This window comes from Athalia rosae, chromosome 5 (genome assembly GCF_917208135.1).
Source record: "Athalia rosae chromosome 5, iyAthRosa1.1, whole genome shotgun sequence".
NCBI lineage: Eukaryota > Metazoa > Arthropoda > Insecta > Hymenoptera > Athaliidae > Athalia > Athalia rosae.
In genome coordinates, this window is record NC_064030.1 from 2,395,766 (window position 1) to 2,420,013 (window position 24,248).

At 48.2% G+C, this 24,248-nt stretch overlaps 1 protein-coding gene across 5 annotated transcripts in view; it reads left to right on the plus strand.

Annotated features, from left to right (window-relative positions):
* The window catches only part of LOC105693119 (amphoterin-induced protein 1-like), a 167,562-nt gene that overhangs the window by 83,662 nt on the left and 59,652 nt on the right, over positions 1–24,248 (plus strand). For 3 of the 5 annotated variants that reach the window (XM_012412822.3, XM_012412821.3, XM_048655331.1), the window contains one exon: positions 18,557–18,623. The exons of the other annotated variants lie outside the window; for them this stretch is intronic. The gene's annotated coding sequence lies outside the window, so the exon portion shown is untranslated. The remainder of the gene's footprint in view (positions 1–18,556; positions 18,624–24,248) is intronic. 5 annotated transcript variants of the gene reach the window in all.

Below are 24,248 nucleotides of genomic sequence, written 5' to 3' on the forward strand. Positions count from 1 at the left end.
AAAGAAAAATAGGAGGAACGTCCGGGGATTTGGTTGGTATGAAAAAAACAACACGCGTCCTAAATGATTTATTTTCTCTCGTTTGGTTTACTTAGATCTCCATTTCTCTAGGATGAAACTATATAGCTACGAAACTCGTAAATATACATGTTACGGAATGATGGCGTAAACTGTGATGCAAACTGAAGAGAATTTTCCAGAGATGGTACAGTGCAATATTGTAGCGTGAGAGAAAAGAAAAAACAGAAAAGCATTATACGCTTTAACGCGGCTACACCACCGTACATTTACCCAAAGGATGAATTACGGTATACCTACATATAGAATGGGTGTTTTATCCGCGAGCGTTGTAATAAAAATGTATATATTTGCATAGGTACACATGCCTCCTCCTGATGTTCAAGACTGTAATTGAATCTCGGCAGATTTAGTTCTGCTTATCCATTAGTCGGCCACTCGGTATGAATTTCTGAAACAGTGATTACATCCGATGCGTATCCGGTAGCGTCAAATATACGCCCGATTTTAATTTTATACATGCAGCCGGCAGCAGGTAGCTCGTAATCGAAAATTCTACCTCGACGTAGGTCACATCTTTGTTCGCATTAATGTAGATCTGTTTATAGCTTCGTCGGTTCCGAACTTCTGCATAGAACGCGGCTATGTATTCAACACGTCTGTACATATACTCACCTGTATTCACGAGTTATACTGACTGCTGCAGGTGCTGCAGAAATGCGTGAATTTCGAATGCAATTCATGCATGAACATACGCGAGGATAGAACTCAAGATTTTCGAAGACCCCATGGCTTCTGTCTACTCCGTCTATCCAGATTCCACACAATAATCTTACGTAGGTAGGTAGGTAGGTGGGGTACATCGTGTGCACGTGTGTACGCGCGAGAATCCGTCTTTGTTGAGATATCGTCGAGGGTCCGCCACAGGCGGCGGCGCGTCTTACCCACCTAAAGCGCAGACGAGTCACGTACCGCGATAGAATACACAAGGTGCCTCGTGTCGAGAGATTTGTTTAAAATTCATCCATAGCTATTACACACCGGAATCGTGCGGACGTCAAATTTCATTCACTTCTGTCGCGAGAGATTGGAGAAAAAAATCGTCACATCCACGTGCAACGTCCGACGCGATGTCGTATCCGAGGAAAAATGGACGTGAAACGTTCGAACGAGAAAAAAAAAAAAACCAAGTGCTAAATCATCCCTCCCTCTGTCTCTCTTTTTTTTTTTTTTCATTCGGCTAATCTTCTCGGGTGTCCTTTGTATTCCCCCGGGTGAAGCGGTGTGCCCGTAGCCTCGATTCGTTTCCAATTTCTTTGGGTCAGTAGGTGGGGTCGGGTCCAGGCAAAAGTTCGAGCGAATAAAGTCGGACCCTCCGACTCCGTTCACGGTCGGGGTGGAGATATTAAAGAGCGAATCCCGTGATACGTGCACCTATATGCGTTCGAAGTTGAATATCGAATCTGCTTCTTTTCTTTAATCTTACTTTTTCGTAGCCCCGTTTCATACCTCCTCCTACTTCGTCGCGTATTATCAACCGAGACGGTATTCGCACGTTCGCGGATGATGTAGTATCTAAATTCTACATCTTATTGTTAGCTGGAACTATATAGAGTTGCTTGATAAGTTCGTTGTGGCCACGCAGTTAGACAGCGTGGCCAAACTTCGTCTTTGAGCAACAACTATGCCGAGATCCAAAGATACGCCATAGTCAAGTTTCGCTTGAAGATCCCTCAACTAAATCCCTGCAGGCTGCAGCAGTCGAGCCTGCAAATGGATGGCTCCTCGCCCGGTTTACTCGTAGGATTCGAACTCGGCGTATAACTGTGCCGCCGTACATCTGCCCCGATCGAAACGAAAACGATCGCGTGATGGACTCTCCAGTTGTAAAAAATTCATTTCGATAATTTTACGGATCATCGATTATTTCGCCATAGCGTCATGCGATGGAAGGAGACTGGAAAGAAAAAAAAAAAAGTTGGAAATTACAGATGTTAACGGGTCTTTTTCATTAAAGAGATGTACGGATAATGAGGGTGATTCACGATAACTGTCGGACCTACTTGATTATCACCGTGTTAATCAAGATGGAGGGTAGCTTTTGTACCCGTTAGAAGTACCGAGACCCGAAAGCTCGCGGTGTTTTTCGATTAATGAAATTACATCGCGGAGCCCGTCGACCAATCATGTCTACGACCGTTATCAAACTCATATTCGAAAGACGGACGATCGTGGAAAATTGAAATGTGTAATATTTCAGCCGTTGAGGGGGTAGGTAAGTGATCGTCTAAAATTCGAAAAAATCGTATCAATTTCTCTTTCTCATCCGAATTAGGATTCCGGTAGAATCCAATTAACTCTCGGGGAGGGTTTCGGAAGGTCGGAACTCAAAATCCGCGTATCACGTCATCTTTCGCTTGAAAAGTCCAGTCGTCGGTTGCAGTGAATAAAATTCATCGCTGAACAAATTTCCAAGTTCTTTGGTTCGGGAATTCGTGACGTCATTTTCGAGAAAATTAAAAGTCCGGTTGACGTGTAACGGCGGAGGAAGGGGTCTAAAATTGCTGAAAACAAGGTGACGTAAGCGTTGAATGGCCCCTAACGAATGCCAACTTTATTCTTCGACTCTACGTCGTTTGCTTTCCAGTGAAAGGTTATACGTTTAAGGCGAGAGTCTATCGATCTTTTGTAGACTTTGCTCTCGGCATACTTCGCGTTTCCGTACGATAGAGAGGTCGAGAGAGTTACGGATATATATTGAAAACGTACGAACCCAGGTGCGTAGCGGAATTCGGTGGGGGACAAGGGAATTCGTCTTGATGGTTCGAGAAATTTTGGAGCGAAGGTCCGACGAACCCCGGCACGTAGTAGTTCGACTTCACCTCTCGTTTCTGTAGTTTCACTCCTCTGTTCGCCCTTCTCCTTTCCGGGCAAGGGCGGATCGACGAAAAGGGGTTCGTGTTTCTTCATTCCTTCGTTTCTTCGCTGGCACGCAACCGCGGCGTGACGCGTAACCGGCTCAACGGATGTCTGAAGCTAAACGTCGCGGTGGCAACGACGCGTGTTTTCGGGGATTGGTTCGATCTCCTTTCGCTTCCTCGGAGTTAGTCGTCGAGACCTTGACTTATTGCCTTTTCCCTCGACGTTTTATTTTATTCCGCTCATCCAATATCCCGCATTTACCATTTCCCTTCGCACTCCTCATTAGGGACACGAACAGCGTCGCCCTCGTGGTTTTTTGGTAAAAAATAATATTTCCCAAATTTTCGGGCACAGAAAATATGACGACCGAGCACGAACGGAATCAAGGCGATACGACGGACGAACGGCAATGAAGCGCGAAGACGTTTGATTGTAAAGCGAAGAAAAAGAAAATTTAAATAATTTAATGACATCCTCTTTGTCCGAAGTTATTTTTGCGGCCCTTTGAATGCATAATGAAAACCCCTGGCGCTCGTCGTCGTCGTCTTAGCGGTCGAGGTACACGGCGCAACAGCTTCCTTCCCGTCCTTAGCGCGTCGCTCGCGCGCGGTCGTTCTAGAATTAATAAAAACCGCCCCGGCACTCGACATGCAGGGTGAACCGCAGGAGGACCTCGGTCGCAAAGGGCGCTGCCTCTCACCCCCGTCCCCCTCCCCTCCCTCTTCCTCTCTGCGTTTCACTCCCCACCCCCCACCCCCCGACCTCCGCACCGGATACTTCTATACCTTATACCACTTCTGCGTCCTCGCTTGCGAACTGGAATTGCAAATAAACCCGAAGCGCGCGCGCAATCATATTCGTGTACTTATTATATGAAATCATTTCACGGTGACCCGCACTTGGCGGTGAAATTTGACGAAGCGACTCGACGAAAACGAAGCGATGAAGAAATTAAGCTTCCGTTAGTTAACGATTGAAGTTTCACCCCGACGAAAATCAATTCGTTTATTCCGCCGCTCTGTGCGCGTATACGTTATGCAAATCTTTGCTAAGAAACACCCTGGCCAGACATTTCCTGCTTATACAAACGCGAGGGACAGGGCACGGTTGACCTACGCGTCGCCGGGTGCGTGTCGAAATTCCGAAATGGTTTTCCACTTTTTGTTGTCCTCCCCTTTTCATTTCCATGCCTTCGTCGAGGGAGGTATTCGACCGCGACAACGACGTCGTCACCGAGGAATTAAAAGAATTCGCCCTCTACCCCCCCTGGGAAAACAGAATCGCACGACTGCCCCGTTCGCGCGGTTAATTTCGGTCGTGGGTGCTGACTTTCAACTTTGAACTACGGTAATGGAAAGTTTCGAATTTATTTTGTCCGATGGAGTATCAATGGCGAAACTAATCAAGCCGGCGATTTGACTACGACGTATATTTATACTTTGAATTCAACGTCGAATAATTAACAATTTATGCTGAACAGTCGTGTATATCGATCAGCGAAAGTAATCGTAATCCACTTCCGGTGAATGAAATCAAGGAGGATTGATTCTTTAATTTTATATGCCTGCGTCGTACCCCCGGGCGCACGGCAACATCAGGTTGGTACGGTACATACAGCGAAGCTATATACACGTCGTTCAAGGTTCTGCAGCAGTTCCCATTCGGTTCTATCAATTTGAATAAATAACTGCTTCGCGAATAACCCCTTGGGAGGATGAAATGGCGAAGAGGAAGCAAGAAAAAGAGAAAAGGGGGGCTTGGTGAATAAAATAATGGCGTCGGATCTCCACCCTTCTCTTCTCTTCGACGTTTTATCCGCCTGATATAGTTACGGAAATATAGTTTTTTTCATTTCCGAAGATATACAGTTTCCGCGTCGTCCTTTTTTTTCTTCGAAATCTTCTCGCCTCTCTCGATTCGCTCGCCAGACGCTTCTCGAGTATCAGAAAAGTGATTTTTTTTTTCTCTCTCCTTCCAATTTGGCCCTATCTGTTGGGGAAAAGTGCCCCGCGCTACCGTCCCTTGCAGTCGAGCGGGGCGGGGCGGGTTATTTTAAAGGCCACTTATACTTATCTTCGATCGCAACAGAGCAGAATCGAAAACTTTTAAGTAGACAACTTTTAATTCGGGTCGAGAGCACCAGCCACTTGACCTATACCCGCAACACCGCCGACGGGTGTACACTACTCGCTGCTGCTGCAGGCTTATCTAATTTACTTATCTCCGTGGCCTGGAATGAAAATTATTTTTCCTATAACCGGCTACAGAGATCGGTATTTAATTTTCATTGCCTCTGTCCCGAGACCTCGATGTCCGTGAATAAGGAGCATTGTGCGATAGTTCGGTATCGTCGTTAATGGCGGTAATGATTTTAACTTCCAACTAACGGATGCGAACACGCGCCGAGGCACCGATCGGTGACGGATAATTGTCCCGACTAAGACGTGCCTTGGGTAGTTGGTAGGTATACGAGGTGAAACGCCCCGAGCGGAAGAAGCACCGTAGGAAGTACCTAGCGGGAGAAACGGAGATGAAACGGAGAGGAGAGAGGGGGATGGAAATGGGGAGAGAAGGCGCTAGGCGGCACGGCGCCTGTAAGATGAGATATTAGCGTCTCACGTTTATGGCGTCTTAAGGAACGGTCGACGCGCTTGACGCCATGTCTAATGGATTCAAATAAAATTATCCTTGTAGAATACCAAATGAGCCTCCACCGAGGTATACGCCAACTACCGTACCTCCACCGCCACCACCGCCGCCGCCACCGACCTATATCTCGGACCCGACCGCTCCAGCTCCTCGGTGACCGAAGATCATAACGAACTAACTCCTCCGACGATAACTACTGCTCGCACCGCCAACGACCGACGATCGTCGCTAATGAACGCTGCGGTGTTATGAGAGGAAAAAAAAGAGAGAAAAAAAAAAACAACAACCCGACGATTAGGCAGAGTATCTTCGAGGGGTAATTTATTTGCCCCTCGAATTGAAATAAAAGAGCTACAAAAATGTTCGCACGGAATTGGAACGAAGTGGAGTTACGCCCGATGAATCGATGAATCGACCCGATTGATTCCCTGATTCTGGATCGCGCATCGCGACCGATAAAAGCAGGTGAAACGGTACCGCGTCGTGCGAACTACTCGATTCGCCTACATGTAGTACGTACGCGCGTATATGTATGCACAACGTAGGTACGTATCCAGCTCGTTCGGCTCATGAATCACTAACGGGCGAAAGCTCGAGGTGTACGGGATGATACCAGGTAAACCAGTAACCAGATCTTCGGTGAACTGTACACTGTAACACCGGATCGCCCTTACACCGATGTGGCAAAGAACGCGTTCACACCAATCCGCGGTTTACCCGGAGTTACGTTCAGTTCTGCGAGCGAGCGAGACTTAATCCCTTCACCGTTGTAATTCCGGTTCGTTTTCATGCTGTAGGATTGTTACATAATGTGAAAACAATGAAACTGAGATGCACCGCACCGCCACTACCGTTATTTGAAATTTCTATGTTCTCGCGATAAAATTGTGCCGCTGCTAATCATTGGCGGATCGATCCCCGGGAACGGTACCTGTTTCCAAATAGGATCCAGGGTCGACCAGGACATCGAGTCTCCTCGATCCGGCGAACGGTACGAGACCTAAAATAGTATGTCGGTATTTTATCGAAAATGTCGAAGCCCCCGGATGTACTCAACGGTATTGAAATTCTTCGGGGTATAGCGAGGTCGGGATCTTCCCTCGAGGACTGGATGGCGGCTCAGCAATTCATCCGGCTCGAATTTGAACACCTTTTTCAGCATCTGTTAGCGGTCGGTTCATTTGACCCTCCCCCCGCCCCCCTGGTAAAAGCACTTATTCAAATTTGAGAAAACGCTTCGGAAGTAGTTTAAATTTGCGAGGGTCGCGGGGGTGCCGCGGTCGGTTGTTTGGCGGGGTGGGGGAGTAAAACTGGAAAACTGGGACGTGATCGAGTGTGAAACACGCGTGTGCGGGCGCGCATATACACGGTAACGGATAGATGGAAGAGCCAACACGGCGAATCCCGTGGGTAAAACCGAACGAGTGATATACACGCCGAGCCAAACACAGCCTTCTATCCATCCATCCATCCGTCCGTCGTTCGTCCGTCCGTCGTTCGTCCACCTATGTCGTTTATCCCCCGTAGTGCTTTACATGGGCATAGATCGGTGGGCCGCGTCGATTTTCAAAATACCATCTCAAATCCCGAACGTGTCGTGGATTTTGCTGAATTCCGGGATCAGACACCTCATACACACACACAAATGACATAACCCGTCCCGTAGATACACACGCTATGCGAAGGGGTATTTCGCCGGTGGTACTCGCAACCCTAAGCCGCTACGCCATTGGTTATTCTAATTTCCACCGCTCTATTTCATTTCCCTCGAGGCTCGTGGTTTCCACCACCATGTGACGTTGTAACGTCGCGTGCCAGAACAGATTAGATATGCGGCTTGTTTTTACGATTTTCACGATGACCGTCAGCTATAGGATTGTCTGTCTATACCTACGTAGCGTCGCGTCGCGTGGGGACGTCGGCTCTCCGACGACATCCGCAGTGTGCGGTGGGCGAATAAAGGGTAGTACGTTAACCCGTTGCGCTCTCGGCCGTTCTTTATTTTCAATGTTATTCGAGTCATTGTATCGCCCGTAAGCTGCGACCGGACAAGATCCATCGATTGCGGAATAACGAAGCCGGAATGCCAGCCAACATCGGTTGATACCGAGACCGAAATTTCCTGACGGTACGACGATTATGAGATCGAGGCAACGAAGGCATTAGGGGATTCCTCGTTGCGTAACTTGGTTGTTCATTTTGAAGCCAGAGTGACGGTGGCAATTAACCAAGAAGGCTTTTGCTGCTGGTGGTGGTGGTGTACGCGCGGTAGTATATCAGCGAAAGCAACCCCGTACCCCGATAGAGGCGAAGGTGCGGTGAAGTGAGGCGAGCGGGAGGGGAGTTCTAAGTGTATACGAAACACGGGAAGCCAGACACGGCGGAGGCAGACCGAGTCCAGCTGATGACTCTGTTATTGCGCCTGACACAAACCCATTAATTCAAGCCATTCAGCATCAACATTCCCCGTTCCTTATGAGCGGCAATATCTGCAGCCTCTGCAATAACCGAGGCTCATGCCGCCGACAATGAGATCGAGTTATAACGAAACTTTAACTCGCCGCTGCGTACGACGATCGAGCTGCTGCGTTGGAACGGTAAGAGAAAGAGATTTTTTCCTCTCCATTTTCTTATCGAAGTTTTTATCCCATTCGTTCGTTACTTGCGCCGGTTCTTGTGGCACGGAAACTTTCTTCTTGCTGGAGTTAAAAACGAACACCGGTATAATTGCTATCGGTCAACGGAGTTGCGAAAATTTGTTCATCGCTCCGCTGAGGACGTTACGTCCTTCCGTTTCCAACGTACAATAACAAGCTAGCGAGAGCGAGAATGAAATAGGGACTAGGCCGGGAGTTTAGGGATCAAAAAGGTCAAACCCATTAAGTAAGAGAGCAACCCCCGCCACGTGACCTCGGTGCGTACATTACGTACCCACACTAGCTCAACGTACGCAACGTCGTAGTGCAGGCAGGACAAGCAAGACTAAAAGCATCCGGAAGTAAAATAATAGGTGATTTATGATATCCATGGAAGTATCATCCCCCGTAGGAACTTTCTGCGCCCCCAAAAGTGCCCGACCAACATTGTTTTTCCCGTACACCCCCACGCGTATCCATTGTTCTACAAAGGGCGTTGATTCTTTATTGTTCGCTCCACCAATTACCGGTGATTTTCGTTACAAAACTCTCGTACGGATAAACAAAAACTTTACCACCCATCCTTCTATCCTCGACTTCCGCTCAGCGCGGTCTCGCTTGCGAACGCGCGAAAAAATTAATAAAACCGATCGATCGGAGGAAAGATTCCGAAATAGGGTCCACCGTTCGGTGCACGACGGACGAACGTTGACTCTGAAAAGTCCGGTCAACTGTTCTGGGTCACTAAGTTGTCCGGGTGCGGGTGTAGCGCGGGACAGGGTGGGGGTGTCGCTGTCAAAGTATCGCTAAATTCTGGCACCCCGCATCGTGCACCTGCAACATCTACGGCAGCAGCAACAACAACTGCAACTGGAACTGCAGCCTGCAGCCGCCGGCGTACGCGACAATTGAAACGTGCGTGAATGTAGTGGAGAGAGTTACGTTCAGTTCAGTAATCTATCTTGCAGGCGGGAATACTCGACCACCCGAACAGCGACTCGCGCTGTCCCGGAGCGTGGTTCGCTTTAAATAATTAATTGGTCGACAAATGTGGCGGGTTATAAATTCTGCTCGTTCATTAATTTCACGGTTTGTTTCGGTGTTGCTGTTATTAGTTTATTTTATTTCATTTTATTTTCTTAATTTATCCGGTCCTTTCTCTATTTTCATTTGATTTTTTTTTACCTTTTTCGGAAGCTTCTGCCAAACACACGGAGATCCGATCTGTACGGAGACTCGACTTCGAACAAGTGTTACGCGCGTCGTCAATCTCAATGGACATTTTTAAGCAAATATTCCGCGTGTCAAGAACTCGCCGAATTAGAACATCGAAGGCTTAGCACCGAGAGAATGGAAGTAGCCTGCTGCAAGTTACGCTGCAGTTTTCGGCTAGAACGGAACGTCCGCCAAACGAAGGGGAACAGAAGGGGAACGTAATCTGTGGGGTTGCCGGGATGAAGGAAAGAAGGTCGGAAAAAACTTCAGTTGAAAACGCCGACGTAACGTCTCTTTCCTAATCTTTCGCGCCACTAATCCCTACAACTCCCGGTCTTCCGAGTGGATCTCCGGATCAAAGACAGTCTCGGAATTTTTTCTTTTTCTCTCTCTCTCTTTCGTACCGTTTCCATCCACCGTAGCCACGTATACCGTGAGTTCCCTTCGTAATTTCGCTCGAAGAATTTGCCTCCCAAATGATTATGCTAATACAGCGCGCGGCGCACGATTATTAGCACGGGTTGAGCGCATGTGGGTATAATAAGTACGCTATGGGTTTATAACTGTGAGTACATGTCACCCCCCCCCCCCCCCCCCCGTGCACGGTGGTATGGTGTGTATAAAATCATCGCGTGATAGCCGAAGCTAGAGGCAAAAGCAACGGCAAGAATATAACAACACAGTAGCAACGGCACGTACACGGTGCAGCGCGAGCGGAAGTACGAGGTCACGGCGAATCGATATATTCTAATTAATTACGAATACAACGAATTAAATAATGGTACTTTCCATTTAGCGATAATGCACAGCGTACCTCATCGTCCGTATACGCGTACCGTGAATAACGTGGGAAATCATAACCCGTTACACGAACCGGATGATAATTACGCGGCCGAATTCTGCGGATTTACCTTTCGAGCCCTTGTGACGCCCTGTAGCTAAACGGGCGCCTTTTATATCGTGTGACCTATACGTCTATATACTTCGTCACGTCCGGTGACGTTTGTCGAGAGGAGATCGAATTTCTTCCTTCCCTCTCCGATCTCCTCTCCTCTCTCTCGCTCCTTCTCTCTTACGATTCGCATTTACCTCGTCGAAATACGAAGCGCGTAGGCTACCACCCCCCCCCTGTTTCTCCACTACTTTCAGCGATAGGAGATATAGCGAGATACCTCCCCACGCGAACACATAGGCGCAGCGGAGGTAACAGCGGTGCCTCATTGAATACCAAGGAATTGGGAAGCTGGAATAGGGTGCGGAAAAAGAAAGAAGAGGACGCAGCGTATACCTGCCTGGATGGGTATGTATAGCGACGGAGAGAATAAAAGGAGGAGAAAAACGGCCGCGGAACCCGTGAAATCTGATAAAACTGAATATCCGCACGGGAGTATAGCGTAGCGCAGAGATAAAAGCTGCGGGTAGCGGAGAGGAGTAGAAAAAAATTTAAATAAAACCCGCTGCACATATACGCGTGAGAAACGAAACTCGTACAGATAATTAATTCCCGGCGTAACAGCGACGGATGCAGCAGCCCCGGTACGATTTTCTATTTCGAATCGTCCGAATCACACCGTTTCGTAATGGCGGCTGCAACGAATCGGGTTCACCTCTCGCGCCCCCGTAATACGCCCCGTTAGAAGACCTCGCTGTACGTAACTCGGTGATTTAGCCCCTCTGGCGAACGGGACTCCCGACCCGAACCGGGTCCTCGAGGACCCGTTACCCTCGCCCGACACGGACGTACACCTTGAACCTGATCCCCGGTACACGCCCGTCCGACGGATTACGCGAAAAACGAAAAAAAATCACGCGCGCGCTCCGTTCACTTTCTACCTGTGTCGGGCTATGTCGAGCGTGCGCCATTTTTTCTAATCTCTTTTACAGCCCCCATATTTCTCCGGAGAATTCAACTTCTTCTCTTCTCTTCCGAGTTCCCTTTCTCGTCGACTATTTTCGACGGATCGCGACGACGAAAAAAAAAAAAATCATCCGTTTCTCTTTCGAATCAATCCGAGAAAAGTGCAACGATGCATAGCAACGAAACACACGTATGCACTCGTCTACGTACCGAGAGGGGGATGACGGGAGACCTTAAAGCACCGTCGACAGCTCAAGCCCGTTCGCGGCGTCGATCCGATCCGCGTATACAGTCGCGACGCTTTCGAATCGTGTAGTTGCACAGAAATAGCGTGCGCCATGAAGCCCGATCAAAAGGTACTTTTACATATAAATACGGTATATCTGTATCGCCCGTACTCACGTGTATCCATATTGTGCCGGAGCCCTCGCCACGCGTCTTGTAAATTGCTAAGCGAATACCGAACCGTAATAACGGAGTCAAGGATTTATGCAATTTTATATTACAAACGACAATGGCTCACAGTTTCGCCGCTACCGTGCGACTGCCGGGGTGCACCGTGGCGCGGTGCAACAAAGGTATGCAGATTTAATATCAATCTTGCTCCAAACACCAAGAATTTTCAGCCACCCTTCCCCGCCCCTCACCCAGGTCGTAATGAATTCGTGCAAACCGCATATGTATATACCGCACGTCATCGCTCGTGCGAGGTGTTGGGGTATTTGACTTGGTATATTATAAATAACTGGGAAATGGAGCATTCGCGCGAAAATCGCGATTCCAAAAAAATGACGATGAAAATCGAACCGATATCCCGCTCTCGAAGAAATTGAGAAAACGCATCTCGTTAATTTGTCACATTAGCCGATCCCCGCCGTCACTGCGGCCGCGATCCCGTTATTCTTGTAAACCTGTCAAGACTGTTCGGGAATTTATCAGTAACAATTAATTGACAAAATCCTAGCAGCGAAGGACGCTTCGCTAATTTTCAATTTAGCGCTCGACCACCGTAAAATTGGCAAATTCTCTTCCATCCCCTGCAACCTCCGCGTACGTATGTATAGGCGTAGGTATGTAGTGTACGCATATCGTGTACGTACACGGACACATACCAGACGATAGCCCGCATCGCGAAACCAGTTTCCCTGCAGCCTCTCCATTATTTTCCACCTTAGGTATTACAGCGGTGTACCTGCATAATCTGGAAATATATCGATAGCCAAAAATAACGGAGACAAAAAAAAATTCATCTCCCCGACACGAGTTGCCAAATTATATGCAAGTGCAACGTTGTTTCTCCCTCTACTTTTTTTTTTCTTTTTCTTTTTCTTCCTTTTATTCCATTCGTCGCGAAGGGTGAAGCGAAAATCAAATCGTTCTATCGCGCGCTACCAAATTGCGTTTGTGATAATAATTTAAAGTGGGCTATTTTCCCTTTCCATTCGTAGTTGTTCTTTTTTTTCCCTTTCTTTTCATTTTATTTGTTTTTTATTTGATTTTTTTTTCCCTCCCCCCCCCCCCCCCCTGCTTTCTTCATACAGCATTTTTTTTTTTTTTTCCCCTCACTCGTAATCGGCGGCTGGTGCCAATCCGGCATAAAATATGGGAAACGTGACATGAATAATTCCCGAGTTGAAAATGCGTTGTGGCATAGCATAGCCAAGTAGCTGCGATATACATATACATGCCTTACGTACCACCCCATCAACACCCCCAGACCACTCTTCTGTACCGCCGCCACCTGCTAATCAATTGTATATTTTCGAAAGATAATGTCGGGGACGGGTGCGATGTTACCGGGAAAATCATATTCCCCCACTGTCATTTTAACGTCGATGATGAGGGTAAACTAGCCCCTCTGTCTTACGTGTGTTATTCCGAAGCGAAAGGTAGGTAAATATCCGCGTATCCATTTGGTTTTGACAATCGGGGAAAAAAATATTACGCCACTCGATCGGCGTTTTTGTGTCTCCTGACACGTAACGATCGTGTCTCGGGCTGTTTGATCCCCTTTGCGATATTGCGATACGTGCGAACTGACCTGGTTATGATTTTTCCCTCGAAATTTCTCCAAGTTCCGAAACGTCCGAATGTTCGATCTCAGCCGATTGCTTTGATTTTTTTTTTTTTCGTTAATTCTTCTACCGTTACTCGCGAGATTTGTGTAGAAATGAATGACGACGATACGTCAGGGTCAATCGTAATCCTCGTCCTTCGAATATGGAAATCTGTGAGAAATAGGATCCAAAAAAAAAAAAAAAAAACAGGGAAAATATCACCGTCGCATCGGTCTAAAAGCATCTTGTTATTGACGCGGAGATTCATATGAACGTCACCGAAACTGGAAACAATGGCGTCTTTTAATAGAACATGAATAATTTATCAGAAAAATGATCAGCGTCGCGCGTAGCCGGGTAATTTGGCATGAAATGCCCTATCCGTATAATCTCGTGACATGATCAATATCCCATTAAAAATTGATAGTCGTTAACGAGGCGTGGAACGACAGCTACTTCGATGTAGAATGCGTCTAGGCGAAGAGAAACGTATTCCTGGACTAATCAGTTTTATTTTTTCTCTCCTTTTATTATTTTTTTTTTCTTTTTCATTTTCTTTCTCACACAGAAATCGTAGATTGATAAAATTGTGGACGTTGAATCGATGTGCGTATACGTATATTCGGACGGTACACCAATCAGTGTATATCAAAACGAGAACTACCCCCGTGAATTTGACGTGTACTTACAATGAAAATTGTGGTACGCACGGAATTGTGTGTTTCCTTCCCCCTAACTTTTACTTTACACCGAATTAAATATGTTTACACGCTGCTGCGGCGGTGGTAGTAGAAGGTAAGGGTGGTGGTAGGCAAATATCGTCGCGTGTTCGCTGGCCACGTTTATGAGACTACCTCGGCACCGCAGACATTAGACACAGCGATAAAACTGATAACATTATAAATAATGTTACGCGGCGTAAGGATCTGATGAAGATACGCATTCATACCGGACTATATTGAAATTCGTGTAATAGCGATTCATTTTCTGATTTCTTATCGTCCTTCTGAATTTCATTCGTGGCGATGCAGCGAAAGTGGTGCCTGACCGGCGAGCGACCGGACACACCGCGTCGGTAATCGACGGGACACAGGGTATATTTTTCGGACTTTACGTCGGCGTCGATCGCTAAACGCGAGCACCCCCGTAGCCGGGGTGACGTAAAGGGCGCCCGGCGTCTCTATTCTTGAGCGATTTATTTTGGAGAAAAGATCTTTGAGGGAAGAGATATTCTCTCGAAGATGGTCTGGCGGATTGTCACGCTCTGTAGTATAATATAGAGTTATATATGGGGATGTATAGATACGCCCGCGGCGTATCGGAATCCCAGATGTTCCGGTCTCGCGAAGCTCTGGTAAAAATCTTATCGAAATGTCCCCCTCGTCCTCCCGCTTATTCTCTCATTTTATTTATTTTTTTTTGTCATTTTTTTTTTATTTCTTTTTTTATTCCTTTTTATTTTTATTTTACCCTCGCCGATCCGACGATAGAGTTTTACCAGGACTCTCCAGGTATATATTCCCATTGTATATGTATATACGCCGAAACGGCTCTGCCGAATCGAGTCGCTGCCGGTGGAACGGAGACTTACAATCAGACTGGAGAGCTGCTACTTAGCAGGCGTTGGACCTTTAACAACCGAGGCACCCTTATTCCCTTTACCACCCCGAGGTTCTCTTTCTTTTTCACAAAAAGAAACGGAGACGGTGTGGAACGGGGGGAAAGAACAAGCTACCGATGGGGAGAATTTTCATCGCGCTTTTACCCCTTTCGCGCGACGGCGGCAGTTCCCGCGGCATCGAAGAAAGGAAGGCGAAACACGAATTGTACGAAATTGTGAACTCGAAATACTGGCCGAATACTCTCTCTGCGAAGCCTGGGCGGACTCCACCGCCTCGAACCCGCTGTATCCACGTCCATATTAATGGCTGCCTTGTCGACAGCGACAACTACGACACCCGCAACGTTCCCGGTGATTTATTTCCAAATAATTAGGGAGGCCGGGGTACTGCAGTGTACCACACCCTTTCACCGGATGTAATGAACCCGAGAGTTCCAATTTTGAATATCCACGCCATAACCCCTTTTGTGCCTCCGCGCGACAACCGCTCCTCGGCAATTGGAAAATGCTTTCAATCCGGAGAGCGAAGAGGCTCGAATCGATGCCGTCTGTAATTCGCCATGTTTTTATTATCTCCTCAGTTTTTACACGTACCCGTGTCACGTGCGATAATTAAAGGCCGCGGAGTGGAGATCGTTACGATCGAAGGGGGTTGTCCGCACCGCGCGACCCTCTTGAAAATTTAGTTTTTAATTCGCGTGTATGTTTCAATTAATCACGTATTCACGTTAACGTCGATGTTATCGCCACGTCCCCCTCCGTCCGTTCGAACATTGGTTCGCCCGGGTATATATATATACCTATGTATATATATGCATAAACCCTGCATCTGACGTTTGGTTTGAAGTCCGTATAATTATTTATCTGTAGTACGCTGCGTACGTAGGTATGATACGTGTACGTGAACGGTCGCCGCGTCGTAGGTACGTACGTCACGCGGCACGTCGGGGTCGAAAGTCAACGGGCAACTCGCCTCCAATCAGCAACTTTATCGGATATCGATCAAAAACTGTCTTCACTCGTCACTACCACCCCAGTTGTCGTATGCGCCCACCTCTACTCTCGCTCAACAATCAACCGAAGTCTCTGCGCTTTTTCGCGAGCCCTCCTCGTAGGCGTCGATCACCCTCGGCAGCTGGAAAACGGCGTCGAGAAGAAAAACCGGTAGAAAACTGGAAAACCCTCTCGCCGTCGTCTACGACGACGACGACGACGTTGTAGTCTGGATCGTTCCCGGTACCCTGAAACGTGTCAAAGATTGTGACAAAAACGGAAATATTCCTCGGGCTAAACCCAATTCCACGGTTTTCCCTCACTCTCTCGACTGTTCCTCATTCTTTCTCTCCCGTTCCCTCTCCCTATTCTCCCTTCTCCTCCTCCTCCTCCGGTTACACCCTTCGAATATTTTGAAACGAAAGTGTGAAGTCTGCCGGAAGAAGGCGTTCGCCCCGCACTTTGAGGTGTAGGCAGACGCTGGAATGAATTCGGAAAATGTCTCTTCGTTCGTCCGTCCGTTCCGCGTTGTCGTCGATTTTCTGCACCACCTCGAGTATATGTGTACGAACGCCTCGCGGGTGTCGCGCCATCGACGTTTCGCTTCCTGCAAGTTCAACCCGATTTCACGGTTTATTCGGAAACGCGTACTCCGAACGCTATCCCCGTGAGAGAATAACGGCGAACAAAGTGGATATCATTTCCTCGCGTTTGAAGCGCATTTTCCCTCGATTTCTATATCACTCGTCCGTTTGCGTTTACGCTTCGTAGCTACGTGTACACCGCGAGACACGAGTCTCGAGATTCCAGACGATCCGGGACAATGAAATATTGTCATTGGCGACACGAGCACGCGTGAAAATTAGTCCTTTAGTCACTTAAGCGAAACTCCGAGTACATAGAGCTCCTTCCAAGTGTCTCCGGGTAAGGAACTTTAATCTAGGCGCTCATAGCGCAACGCTTAACAAATCGGTTGGTGCTTTGCCAAATTAACAGCTTCGTGAGAGTGAAAGGGAAAAGAGAGAGGGGCCTCCGCCACTTTCGCACCCTCCGTCTCTCTCGTTCACCCTTCTTCATCTCGATACTCCCTATCATGACGAACGTGACCTGTACGCGGGATTCCCTCGGCGCTATAAAATTGATGCAATTTTCTCCCGCACCACTGCGGCGGCAACAACTCACCCCGTAAAATTAGCGTGCTCTTTAAAGTCGAATAGTGAGGCGGCGGGCGGTTCGGGGAATGAATTAAATAAAATTTTCAGCCAAATTTCATATTTAACAGGCGTACGGAGCTATTGTATACGGCGGTCCTCGTTAAATTCCACGTCGAGAGGTGAAAAAAATAAAAATACACTTTTTTTACGGTACATACCGGGTTGCACCTCGCTATTTATTTACCCTCCTGAAGAATTAAGGGAAACGACGCAACGGCGGGAGCATCGACGTCGGTGTTTAATTATTTATTCCCCGTGGCAGATGCCCGCCGATCCCGTTCAACCGGGAGGCGGCTGTACCGCCGCATCCACCAGATTTCTTAATTTAGCTAATCCGTCGCTAGCTACGTCCGCACCTGCAGCAAGCAACGGCAGCGTCGCCGGTACCGGCGTGTAAAAAATACGAGCATAAATGTTCCACGCTGCGGGTAACCACCCTTGATCTTCACGCGCCGCGCCGCTCGCTATCGCCCCCTTAAATTTAAATACCTGCGACACCTTGACGCGGAAATTACACCGACTCCTTTGTTCCTTGTGGAGCAGAAACTGAAACCAAAACAGAAACAAAAAGCGTCGACCTCAACCCCCTTCTGTCTTTTGTATCCGAGGGGGTTCCCCTACTTTTTCGTCGGCGTTATCTCCTTTTCACAATTACCGTCACTCGCACTCCTATTTTTCCCTTCCTTTTTTTCCCCCGCTTCCTTCAATTACTCTTTCGTTTACGTCCTCTTGAAAAAGAATCAAAGATCTTCCGCGCGAGTTCTCGTCAAGAACTCGTCGAATTTATTTTCCCGACGAGGCGCGATTTTCCTCGATTCGGGGCGAGGAAGGAGTCGCATGTCGCACGACTTCGAAATGCAACCGTTTCACGTCCGGTCCGAGCTACTCGTCTCGGCTCCCTTGGAACAGGGTATGTTTCGCGTAACCGTGAAGGTGGAAACATCCCCCACCAATAACGTAACCGCACAACCTGGCCATAATTTATTCTGGATAAAACCCTCCTTGAACCACAAATTGCCCGGCATTTGTCCGACGTTGCGCGGTCCGAAATCCCCCTTCAGATTTCAGGGCGTCTGTCCTCCGTATCGTAATATTTTATGATTCACGTGTCCGCATTCCGTAAGTATTTTTACCCGGCAAAAAACTAAGAGGAAAACCGCCCCGCATTCGACGGGTACTCTGATTCCAAAAATTTACCCCGTCGTGCGAACGAGCGACTCGCTGACCCTAGCCGGCGTGCACTAATTTTAGATTAATTAACGGCCGAGCTAATCGATCGATATAATCGAGGCGGTTTCGGTGTAACCAAACATTCGAACTCTTCCCTCGCGCAGCGCTATGAATTTAACACGATTCTATTTTTATATTTTCAGAGGAAAAGCAAACCGCCGTTGGAGTCGCTCGTACGCAGAAGCTAGCGTCGTCAGGCATTATTAATCCGTGAGTAACGACGAAAATCTGCATAATATAATTAGACCGGATTGCAGCGATGAAAGATGATCAATTCTCACTACTTCTTTTGCAATCGGCAGCCGTCTATTAATTCCACCGAAGCTATCAAAGCCGATCCTCCTTCTTTTCTACTATTTTTTTTTTTTTTTTTTCTCTATTTCAATCTCTTCTTCGTGATTTTTGTTGGCTCTTGTTTGAGCAAGGATCATAATGAATATTATCGCTGCCATTATGATCCAGTTTTTGCAGCGGGAAAACCGATCAGCAGGTTTTATTCAGATTTCGCGCAGCTTCTGGGTAGGTATGACCTCGGAAAAAGGGGAAAATAAAGAGGGGACGGAAAGAGCGGGGGAGGGCGGTCAGGATGGCTTTTCCAATTGCGTTTCTTCGCCGTCTCTTGACAAATATCGGCGCTGATATCTATATAGAGAAACTTGGTATTAATCAATAAGGACAACGCTCGAGGCGCTCTATAACGGGTAACCGAGTAATGCTCGACTTGCGATATCGGTTTTGCTTTTGCCCTTTGTTTTTGCTTCCAACCTCGCCTTCAGACATCTCGTCCTCCTCCTCTATACGCCGTGAGTTTTTCTACCCCGCATCGCACGCGCGCGCTCTTAGTTTTGCGGCTTCCTCAAAACGGAGAAGAGGGGGGGGGACCCGCCAGCCTCTTTATAATTACATAGGGACAATATTGTTTCACTCGTTCCTTCTCTTCTGCACCAAAAGTCCCGGGAAGAGCTCTCTTGTTTGTCTTACGCTTAGGATAACGCGCTTTGAACCGCCCATCGCCCAAAGAAAGGGAGAGAGACGACGACGTCGACGACGACGACGACGACTCTCCTTTTTCCCTTTCTCACTCTTCTGGTTTTCTCTCCACTAATTATGCATATTTATTATCACTCGCGGAGTAGCTCGTCGCGAGGAGATTCGCGGGGGAGGGGTGTTGCCGGCGAAGGGAGGAGAACGAACACGCGAAAGCCACAAATCGCGCGGACAGCGACGAGTCACTCTCTTAATGATAAGACTCGCTACTCCCCAGAGTTATTTCCCTCCCTCAAGTTTCACACTCATTTTACTCGGGATTTTTTTAATACGACCCTAAAATACGGCATTATTATACGCTAATTATGAGCTCGCGGAGCTCGCTACTTTATTTCAACATTTCATATTTACCGTCAACCAACGAAACCGGAATACGAAGTGTAATTATGCTTCGTATATATCGCGTGTATATATATATTTATACACAATGCGAAAGCGATACTAGAGTAAAAACCAGACCCTCACTCCTCGGAGTCACGCCCCGCAATCCGAACGAAACAAATTAGCATTATTTTCGAGTAAGAGTAAAAAAAAAAAAAGAAAAAAAGAAAAACAAATTAAAAATCCGCGGAGAATAGCTCGATTGATTTTTCTCCTCGCTTGTAAAAACGGTGGAGCATTATACGCGCACTTACACATGCATCTCTGCATAAAAGAATGAGAGTCTAAAGAATAGGTGAAAAGAAGCGGAAGTAAATGTCTAGCCCTCTCTTTAAGCTGTTTGATATATGCGACGCGTCAGCGAAATATCTGGAACGAAGAATAAATGCGGTGGAGCTCGCGGCGCGGCGGATCGTAACTCCGTAACGAAATGCATTCGGTAAAATGCATCAGCGGGATTGCGCGGGATGTTGCAATAACGGTGGTCGCGATGGAACAAAAAAATGAAAAAAAAAAACACGACGAAACGCGATGATTTTCAACGAGTGGAGAAAATATAATGACAAATATACCGAATGTACAAGGCGATACATCGGAGATCGATTAAACGTCGTATTAGATTTAACGAGGGCGTCGACAGCCCGCGACAAGCGACCGCGCGCTGTCAGAACGGGGATGTCGAAGCTTCGAGGACGTTGGCGAAGAAAAAGACTCGCCGCCATGCCGGAGGTAAGACGGATTCTAACGGACGACGACGTACACCTCCGGGGCTTCCCGGAGACCTCGAGACAGATGATATGCACGAAGCCAGACAACCTTTCAACGTTTATTCACTCTAATTGCAGCACCCCGTTTAATTACAACGGACGAACAAACGACCGAACGGTTTCCTCTCTTTGTACTCGGCGCGTTACACAACTCTCGTTTATCGCTAGGCGAAATTCGGGCAGTCCCACCTTCTTTTCCGACTCCACGTCCGGAATGTCGTGAATATCGCGTTCGCGGCGAGCTCGTTAAAATTTCGCCAATCAACGTTTGATCGGCTAGTAAAAATATGAAGTGCGGTGGCCCTGCGCCGGGGCTCGGTGTATCCCGTCGAGCGTGAAGCGGTGGGGGGGTGGTATGGAAGGAGAGTGACGGAAGTCAGAAATTTAAGGGCACTCGTCGGTACCGCGTGTGGCTGGTGGTGGATCCTTGACGCACCGAGGCTAGGTCCTCGACGATCCGAAGTGGTAAAGGGAGAGACACTCGAAGTTCTATGTTCTTCGGGCAATCTATACCGCACTCGAGCACTCGCTCTCTTTGTCTCTTCGCCTCCTCGCCTCCTCTCCTCTCGATGGGGTGAAATTATATCGGCGTTCGCTTCGAGAGCAGCAGCTAGCTCGAAGCGAGCGAGCGAGAAAGCGGCGTTAGCCGATGTCCTTTACGTCACGTTGTATCGCGCTCGACAAATACACTCCTACGATCGTTCGCTATTCGAGAGACGAGTGGACGCGGTAAATGCCGAGCGGAGAGAAAAAAAATAATCGAACGAAAATAAAACAGGAGCTAACGAATTCACCCTGACGGTGACGCGCGCGTCGAGCTCGTGCAAGAGTAATTAATTCGAAAAGTTGAAACGAAATTCCGTTTCGGTCTCCGGAGGTGCGACACGCACCCCCTCCGTTCGTCCGAACGATCGAGATCACCCATTACCCCGAATCGCAGTCGCTAGGCAAAGTCACCCAATTCGCGGTGGCTGCAGTTTCCACCCGAGTGCACGTCGTATCGGCGAACGCGTTTCTAATAGGAAATTGACTCGGCCAACACGTTTATACCCCGTGCTCCGACGATACGGGGGAATGTTTGCGAATTCCCGCACGAGAGAACGATCTTACGTTTGTCCGGCGCGACCGGCGCGACTGCGTCAAAGAGATCGGGGGGGGTGTGGGGCGAGTGGAAGCAATTTGACGGCGATATTCCACGCGGGGGACACGGAACACGCGCGTTGCATTCGACGCAATATACCAGCGTAGCCGTGCAGTTCCAGGAGTGCGTGAGGCGATCGTATTTAACAGGTGCGTTGGCACGGGTGTGTACGTGGTACGTACGCGTACGCAACAAGGGACCGGACCTATTGTCGGCGTAATAGCCGGAGCTGCAACAGCGGGACACGGGACGGCGCGGTGCTGCCGGCGGACCTTATACCGCGATTTCGTCCCCCCGTCCCCGTTCCCCCCGATAAACCGAAATGGTCCATGAACGTGACTTTATTAGAGAACAGTCCTCTGGCCGACGCTTGTCCCGTTATATTAACCGTATGTAGGTTCGTACGCTAGCGGACGGACGGACGGAGGTTTCGGCTCGAAATCCGAACGTTTTAACCGATCGATGAATCCGCCGGCGAAAATGGCATCGTGCAATAATAATAACGAGGTCGGGTACAATAATGAGTTTGTTAATGACAACATTCATACCGCAACGGCGGTAAGCGAGGCGATGATTATGACGAGGGGATTTTGTACGGGACCACCGTTCGAAAGAGTAACGATAGCGATCCCCGCGAAACAGATTGCGCCCTACACGTATATTATTATTTATTTACCCTCGACGCGTCGGCGTGCGCCCGCACCCGATTGTTTATTCATAAATTTCATTCGTCCGACGTCGACGACGACGACGCGAACAGCGAGAGATGCAGTTTTTACCCCGACGTACGCGTACGCGGTGGAAAATAGTTTATCTTTATTTGAACTGGGTTCGCAGTCGCCCGTCGTCCGCATTCCGCCTGACGGTTTTCGGTGTATTTTTCCCCCGCCACGGTGTTCGCAGCGTCAAATGCCGGAGTATTTCAGCTTTATGAATTGCGATTTTAATGTGTGCCGAGAATGAAATGTGTGTTTCCGCGGAAAGCGTTATAAACGACGTTACATGACGTTGTACCGTATATCCTCCTCCTCCTCCCCCTCCTCTTCCTCCGACGAATTCACGCACACGGCCCACCTTCCGTCGTGCCCTTTCCGCCCCGCGTTTCTAGCGCCCGCGTAGGTAGCCAGTCACACGTAAACATGACGTTGTCAGGAATAAATGATTGCTTTTTCATAAACGTTCTACCGCCCGCCATCGCCCACCGGTATTATATAGTTTTGCATACACGGACCAACCCTTTCGGGTACAGCCGCGCGTGCACGTTCACGTTACGTACGTATGTATGTATGTACCGCGGAACATCGCACCGCACACACGCGACGGATGTGTACAAGCCGACCAACATCTGCGCCATTTGCCCGAGATGAAAACGACCCCCCCTGCAACCCACCCCCATTACTCTCTGCCCCATACATTATACAACCTTGTATACCGAAATTTGCGTTGCGACTTCATCGGGTATGTGGGATTTTTGCTTTTTTTTTTCCTCCTTCATTCATCGCACACCCTGAATTCAATCTCGAGTGCATTGTCCCGACGTTTATTGTGTCATTTGTGTGTTGATTTTTTTTTTTTTTTTTTTTTCTTTCCATTTTATTACAAGCAGCTGTACTCTTTCGTTCCGTGATCCAATCCCGGTGGAAAATACTCGAGCTTATCCTCAGGATAGTCGTTTCGTCGAGTCGGCAGGTGGGGGATATTTCGTCGAGCGATATAAATCCATAGCGGAAGGTGACGAATTAAGCCCGAAGGTGAGTCGGTGGGCTAGATGTGAAAAAAGCTGCTCGCAAAAATTGGACGTTGGACTTTTATTTTTTTTTTCCCCTCTTCTCCCGCCGTTTCTTTGACCGCGAGGAAACCTTTGGCGATATATTTTCACTCTTTTGCAAGTTCGAGAGCGCGAGGGGAGGGCGAGGGGAGGGCGAGAGGGGAGGGCGAGGGGGGGAGGCGGCGCGTGCACGGAGCCGACCGAAAATATGGGTTACGTACCTACCAGGACCTTTAGCTTTGGGTGAAAATATATTTTTTTTCTCCTCTCCGCTCCGGCAGCACCAACCCCTATTACACTTTTTCAAAGGGATCTTTGTACGCCCTGGCATAAAAATACCATCGAACCAACGTCGAACCGTAAGAACCAACCTCGGGGCTAACACGTCTCTGCGAACCGCCCGCGTAGGTGTATAGACGGCATAAAGATGCCCGACTCTAAATCCGCAGGTGTGTAGGCAGACCGAAAATTTCACGTTCATACCGTTCAGGATGTTGATACGGATACGCGGCACACGGATATGGAAACGGGTGTACGGGAGACGCGTGTGTACGAAATTCTTGAAACATGGGAAAACGCCTAGATGGTAAATAGGCGGGGTGGTTTATACGTGTGTGTATATCGGGGTAATACGTAGCGCGCGGGTTACCAAGCCCCGACGGCGACCAGTTTTCCAAAAAGGGATGGGATAAGGTTAGTAGCAGCTTTTCAAGAGTTACTTCCACGCTTAC